Below are 7639 nucleotides of genomic sequence, written 5' to 3'. Positions count from 1 at the left end.
CCCAATCTCAAGGTCGAGGCACAAGAGAACCTCCCCAACAAGTTTGGTGACATCATTCTGGAAGATAGGGCTGCTGTGTGCTTCTCATCTACAGCCCTCTGGAGGACCGTTGTCAGCCAGTCCAGCTGAGAGATGAGGAGAAAGTATCTGAGGACAGCCCAAACCCATTGAGGGGCGTGGCAAAGGCGTGTGTGATTCCCATGGATTGTAAGTATTGGTAGGGCACACAAGCGGGCTCTCTGCCCAGCCCTGGGTGGCCTGATGAAGGATCAGAGTCATGGGAAGACTACAGACAAGTTCCTGGGGTGAAGGAAAGGAAGCACATTCCCAGCCGAGTGTCTATGTTCAAAAGCTGTAAAAAGTCACATGAAGTGCACCACACCGTAGGACTTGCAAGAGACAAGGACAGAGCAGCTAGAGGTAGCTCACGGGTGACCACAAGTCAGATGCAGAACCTCCCCATCACCAACGTTCAGCTGGGGGCCTGAGGCCTCTCCCTTCTCTTTGTGAGGCTGAGGTTGCCAGGAGCAGAGTGAGGGCCCTGTGAGTTTAAGGGCCATCCAGAAGGAAGGAGTGAGCAGAAACACAGAGAGAGTATTGAACTAGATGAAAACTGGTAATGATAATAATAACGCCTGCATTTGACTGAATGCATTCTGGAAAGAGATTCTCTTTCAGTTAAGAAGACTAAAAAGAACTAAAGGGTTGATATAGTTGTCTAAATTGCCTCAATTCAGTTTTTTTTGTCACTGGCCAGATACAGGGACTAGTCAATAGAATGAGATTCATATATGCACATCACTGCTTGATAACTTTTCAAAGCATACATGCTTAGAAAAGTTAGAGGGGCGGCGCCTGTGGCTCAAGGAGTAGGGCACCGGTCCCATATGCCGGAGGTGGCGGGTTCAAACCTAGCCCCGGCCAAAAACCACAAGAAAAAAAAAAAAAAAAGAAAAGTTAGAGAATGAGTCCTTTAAACTAAGCATTGTCTTTCAAAGAAGATAGTTAAGCATAGTTGGCCAGGTGTTTGCTACATCTGTCTACGCCAGGTGGTTTTATATAGACTGCTTTAATCCTGCCTGGATTCAGCCCTGCTCTACTGATTTTGATACTTTCGTAATGGAAAGTATCAATTTGGGGGTGGGGGGGTTATTGTTAAATCATAGCTGTGTACATTAATGCAATCATGGGGCACCATACACTGGTTTTATAGACTGGAGATGACTGGAGAGGATTTGGGGAGAAGGGAGGGGTGTGGAGTTGTCATTGGTAATTGTCTGCATGCTGCTGGCTGCTGCTTCTTAGAGGGACAATGTGACCAAGGCCATGTGGTGTCACACACATAACGTTCTCAGGCAGAATGCTGTTTCTACTGTTTACAGCCCAGCACACAGGTGGTGTCCAGTAAAGGGTAATTGCTTCCTCTCTTATCTGAAGATGCATAATCTTTCACTGCGTCATCACGGCTAAGAAACTCCCTCTTAAAGGGGCTCAGTGGACGTCACATCTGAGTTCTCGGAAGAAGCTGGACAGATCGCTGTTCTGTGACCCTGGGCGGATGCCCAGTGTTTCTCCCTCGTTGTCTGTGTCCGGGGAGTGTCCAGTTGTGTGCCTACATTTTCTTCCTAGAAAATTCCTAGGATGCACTAGGGCCTGAGCAGTTCCCTGTGCACCATTTTCACTCCGCAAGGCTTTCTTCCTTCTTCACTAATTTTTGGTTTTTTATTTCAGAATGTCTGCACCAAGGAACCAGCAAACAGAGCTAGTTGTTTCTTTTTCCTTAAGGTCGGACAGTGCATCCAGAGCCTCACGGGAAGCATTTGGGGGCTTTTTGAATCTGAATTAACTTCCCTCAACAGCATATATGCTGAGCTTTTCTAGCCCAGGACATAGTGTGCAAGTGAAAAGGTGTCACCCTGCTGATAAAAGACATGCCAACAGCTGCCATTTACTGAGCACCTGCGTAGTCTCCAATGCTCCTCAGGATAAGGACCCCCAACTAGAGGAGATGAAATCACTTCCTCAAGGCGCCACAGTTGGTACGTGGGTTTGAACCCAATCCTCCCTGACTTCAGAACCCATGTTCTTGCCTCTGCACCAAACTGTCCCAGAGGTGTCCTTGGCCAAGAGAATAATACCCACAGGTTGAAAGAAGGGGTTTTGTGTTACTTCAAAGGGTGGAAACGGCATCACAGGGAGAAACCAAAGGAGGCAGATCTCAGCTCAGCATAAGGTTGTTTAACCACTGGAGGTGGCCAAAAGAAATGGGACATGCTTCCTTGCAAGCCAGTGAGCCTTGGCCTGGAGGGATTCTTTGGAGCCTGACAAGTATGGATCCACGGTGCTGTGCTGAAATTCCTGCTTCAGCTGGGAAGTTGGACTGTACAATTTTTTCAGGCCTTCCTGACTCTAAGAATCTATAGTTCTGTGATTTTAAGACAGCACTTTACAGAAAATGTAACAGGTGACTTCTGTTCCTCAAATGTGCCCGGCACGTCTCAGAAACTGTTCTAGGCCCTTCTTGCTATAAGGCCTTTGCGCTGATCCTACCCTATGCTGAACCACTCTCTCTCACAAAATTACCCCCAGAGCCAACTTCCCCACCTCCAGGCCTTTTCAAAAAGGCCTGCCCAGCCACCCTATTCAGAATTCACCCTAAATTCACCCCTTTCTAGGAGGTGTCCCCTGCCAGCACTCTTAGGTCCTCTTCCTTTGTTCTACCTTCTTTCTTTTAATAATACTGTCACTGCCTATCATATTACATAATTTACTTTGTTAATTGATTAACTGCATAGTAGAGCCTTCCTAGCCGACACCTCCCTGCATTGACTACCTGTTAAGTCGACTTCATTTTCATGGACCGGTCATGCAGCACTTGTGCGTATTAGTACAAAAGGCCTCGTTCCTGATGTTGACCACCTCTGGGTGCTGACCGGTTTATTACAGTCCCTTGGGTGGCCAACTTACAGAGGTTCTTCCGTAATTTCAAATGAACACTAATACAAGTACAGTATAAGAAGAAAATACTCCAATCATCCCTTTTGAACCACATTTTTTGTTTGTAATTCATCTGGGCTACGAACCTGAGCCTTTCCACACTAGGAATCCTTGTTCTGAGAGCCATTTATTAGTGGAAACACACCATTGAGAGATAAATCTAGTGACCAGTACACTTCCTCTGTGAACCTTTGTGCTGGGGATTTTCCACTGCTTGGTTACTGCACAGGGGAAAATTTTAGAGCAGCAGGAAAAAATGTTGACCATTTGCTCCTGTTACTGGTGTAAGCCATGGTCAGTGTCTCTAAGCACACTGGAGATATGGCCGCTAGTACTGATCATTTGATTTTTTTAACCCCATACCCATTTTGTGAATTTACTTTTATTTTTAGATGTACTTAGATGACTTCACAAGAATATGGGGGAAGCATGTTATATGTGCAATGTGAAAGTACATAGTTACAATTATAGTTATTCAATAATTAGATATGGGATAGCAGCTAATACATAGTTATGCATTGCTTAACAATGGGTATATGTTCTGAGAAATAATTAGGTGATTTCATGGTTGTGGGACCATCACAGAATGTACTTACACAAACCTAGTATAGCCCACTCCACGCCTGGGCTATATGGTAGCCTACTGCTCCTAGGCTACAGGTCTGCACAGCCTGTCACTGTACTCAACACCGAAGGCATTTCTGACATAAGGGGAAGTGTTTGTGTATCTAAACATAGAAAATATCCAGTAAAAATATGGCATAAAATATTTTTAAATGGTACACCTGTACAGGTCACTTACCACTAATGGAGCCTGCAGGCCTGGAAGTTGCTCTGGGTGAGTCAGTGAGTGGGTAGTGAATGCAAAGGCCTGGACATTACTGGGCACTGCTGTAGACTTTAGAAACACAGTACACTTAGGCTACACTAAATTTATAAAAACATTTCTTTCTTTAACAACAAATTAATCTTAACTTATTGCAACTTTATACAAAAGTTTTTTCTCCTTGGGTTATCCTGGCAGTCACTGTAGATAATAAATATCTATTGAGGGAATTTTCCCAGCCCTTTGCCCATCTAGACACAATGACGGAGTAAGTGGAATCAGGGTCCTTTCTTTGGTTTACTTATTCTCAAGGATCCAAGGATTGCTTCTGTTGAGATGCAATAAACAAACAAACAAAGAAAAGCCTGCAAAATAATAATACAAAATAATGCTAGTTTAACTGACTTCTCAACTAGGACTCTCTATTTGAAGATTTTTCTGTATGTATAGAAGCTCCAGTTCTGGCTCACAACTGTATAAATTATCCATTTCTATAAAACAAACCTCCCCCAAACTTACTGGCTTAAGACAACAATTATTTGTTATCTCTCTAGGTTTTGTGGGTTGAACGAACAGTTCTAGTCTTGCCTGGGGCCAGTTCTGTAACTGGTCGGGTAGTTGGCAGTCAGGCTAGGGGCTGTCAGCTGCAGCGCCTTCCTTCTCCTCTGTGTGGCCCCTCCGCATGGCTGGCCTGGGCTTCCGCACAGATAATCATCTCCAGGCAGCTTTCCAGGACAGCTGGGCACCAGCCCGTGGTCTCAAGCAAGGTAGCTAGACTTTTTTCCATGGTGGCTCAAGACCCCATCAAAGTCAAGACTGCCAAGTTGTAGTCTAGCCTAGACTAGTCTAGATGAGATACGTATTGCTTCTGCCATATTCTCTTGGACAAAGAAATTCACAATGCCTGTTTAGGTTGAAAGGGGAGGGAGAAAAAAAGCTCCAGGTCTTGATGGAAGGAAAGTATTGACTTTGGGGCCATCTTTAATATACTCTTGCTCTAAATTATTTATATGCATATTATACCCACATTCAAAATACACTATCCCTCTCCCCAAGATCCTCAAAAGTCTCATCCCATATGGCATCAGGCTTGGACTTAAGATACAGAATTTTTTTCATCTAAATCAGAATTTTTTTCATCTAAATACTTTCTAGATACAAATGAGGAGCCTAAGGCCCAGTTCCTGGGTATAGCTAATGAGTATGGCTCCTCTCTGTCCAAAGACTTCTGAATTTAAAAAAAATAATAAGTTATCTTTCTCCCCAAACACCCAGCATACAAAAGTGACATAGTATGAGCACTCTCATTCAAAAAGTGGGGAAAGAAGAGCCTGTGGCTGGCTCTGGTCCATAGTAGCTTTGAAATCCACCTGGGCAGGTGTTGCCAGGGTCTCCTAATACAGGGCAGAGGCTGCTCCTTGATCAGGGCCCAGGTCTGCCCTCTCATTTCTCATTTGCCTCTTTGGCTCATTTCCCCCCAATCCTCTATTCTTGGTGGATCTTGTTTCCCCACTCTGGATCTTGGCTCTACCCCTTGAAAACTCTTTACTTTTCCCTAAAAGAAAGCCCATGTTCATAGCTGAGTCTCTTTCTCTACCCGGTTTCTGCCTGTGCAAAATTTGGAGCCCAGAAGCCTCATTTTATTTTGTATGACCCTGTCCCTTTTGGTCCAAACTGGTGGTAGTTTTACCAATAAAATTCTCTTTAAAATTTTGTATGTTTTCTATGCATCAAATTAAAAATTTCACCTTATTGAATAAACATCCATAAACTTCTTCAAACAAGCACCTCTTTTTCTTGGACTGTGAGTTAGGGTGCTGTGGAGAAAAGCTCTTAACATTTTGACATCTTTCTTAGGTCTTATCACAGTGTTGCCCAACCAAGGTCACAAAACCTTGATTTGATCTTTACTCTGAGGCTATTTTACTGTCATCACCCTGGATTTAATCTTTACCTTGAGACCATTCCTTACTTTGAAAACTTTTTGCTTCATGGGGAGATTAGGAATGAAAACATTTTATTTTTCCAAACCTAGTGAGACCAGGGATGAAAACATTTCCTCTTAATTCTGTTTTAAAAAGGAATAGTTTCTCCTTTGGCTCATTTCTGTTTTCCCACGCTCCACAACAGGCAACTAAAAGAGGCCAATCTTCACTTTCAACATTTTGCCTGAAAATTTCCTAAGCCAGATCCATACATTCATTGATGTATTTTCTATACTCCAGGTTACCACAGGCAACAGTGTTGCCAAATAATTCTGGAGCCACATTATACAAGTTTTGTCTTTTTCACCTCCCAATAATAAGTACTTCACTGCTTTCCGGACCTCCACTAAGAGCTTCCTTGCCACCTTTCCCCCTCCCATCTGCTACCTGATCTGAAGCTAATACCACATGCTTTAGATTTCATCCTTCCAGTTACCAATTTCCGTATCAATTATTAACCTACTGTGTAACAAATGATCCCAAAGCTTAGTGACTTAAAACAAAAACTACATATTGTTTCTCATGGTGCTGCAGGTTGACTGATTCTTCCACTGGTCTCACCTGTGATGGGACTGAATATCGAGCAGCTTATCTGGGGCTGCCAGGGTGCCTTAGTTTTCCACGTGGCTAATCCACAGGGCAAATTTGGGCTTTCTCACACAATGGCCTCAATACTACATTTCAAAATGGCTCCATTCATACATCTAGCACTTTTCTCAGGACAACTGAAACAGTCAGGCATCCAACTCTCTTCGTGTTCTGTCCAGTGAAAGAGCAGGACTACTTTACATGGGAGTAAAGGCTACAAGAGAAGAAAGGCAGAAGCTACCAAATTCTTAAAGCCTAAGCCAAAAACTACCACAAAATCATGGTCAAAGAAAGTCACAGGCCAGCAGATTTAAGGGGAAAGAAAAATAGATGTCATTTTTTGATAGGAGAAGTAGAATTTGCAGTCCTTTTTAATGCAAATTCTACTCCTTTAATGACTGCATTTTGGCAGTCATTTTTAATCTGCCAAAATGACAGTGGCTGTATAAGATCCTTCAGTGTTTCTTGGTTCTTAGATTTTGTTTTATTTTTTTAATTTTTTTAACACTTAAAATTCTTTAATAGAGGAGAAGAAAATATAGAAGAGTTTTTGCACGTGCAAAATATAAAAGTCTTTCTAAACACAACTTTAAACCCTGAAGTTGTAACAGTAATTTGACAATGTTAATGAAAATTTTAAATTCACACCACATTTGCCTAACAATTCCACTTTGATATACTGGGGGGGAAAAGTCACGAAATTTATTGCAGTCTTGTGTATACTAACAAAAATTATAATCAAAACAATCTAAATGTTCAGCAAAAAAAATAAATTATTATGTATTCACATGATGGAACATTACCTAGCTACTAAAAAGGCCATATGTACAAAACTCACAAAATATATAAATGAGAAAAAATTTATAATACATAAAATTCTTATAGGTGTGTAATAAGTGAAAAATGATTAAATGTGCAACTTTTTTTTAATTATTGTTTAATCATAGCTGTGTACATTAGTGCAATCAAGGGGTACAATGTGCTGGTTTCATATACAATCTGAAATACTCTCATCAAACTGTTCAACGTAGCCTTCATGGCATTTTCTTAGTTATTGTATGAAGACATTTGTATTCTGCCTTTAGTAAGTTTCGCCTGTACCCATTCTAAGATGCACCGTAGGTGTGGCCCCACCCATTACCCTCCCTCCAGCTTGAACTCCCGCCTCCCTTCCCCTCCCTTGGCCCTTCCCCATATTCTTGTGCTATAGTTGGGTTAGATTTTGTTTTATATCAGACAAATC

Source organism: Nycticebus coucang, chromosome 1, assembly GCF_027406575.1.
Source record: "Nycticebus coucang isolate mNycCou1 chromosome 1, mNycCou1.pri, whole genome shotgun sequence".
Classification (NCBI taxonomy): Eukaryota; Metazoa; Chordata; class Mammalia; order Primates; family Lorisidae; genus Nycticebus; species Nycticebus coucang.
The sequence above is the reverse complement of the archived record's forward strand: the minus strand, read 5'-3'. Positions refer to the sequence as shown.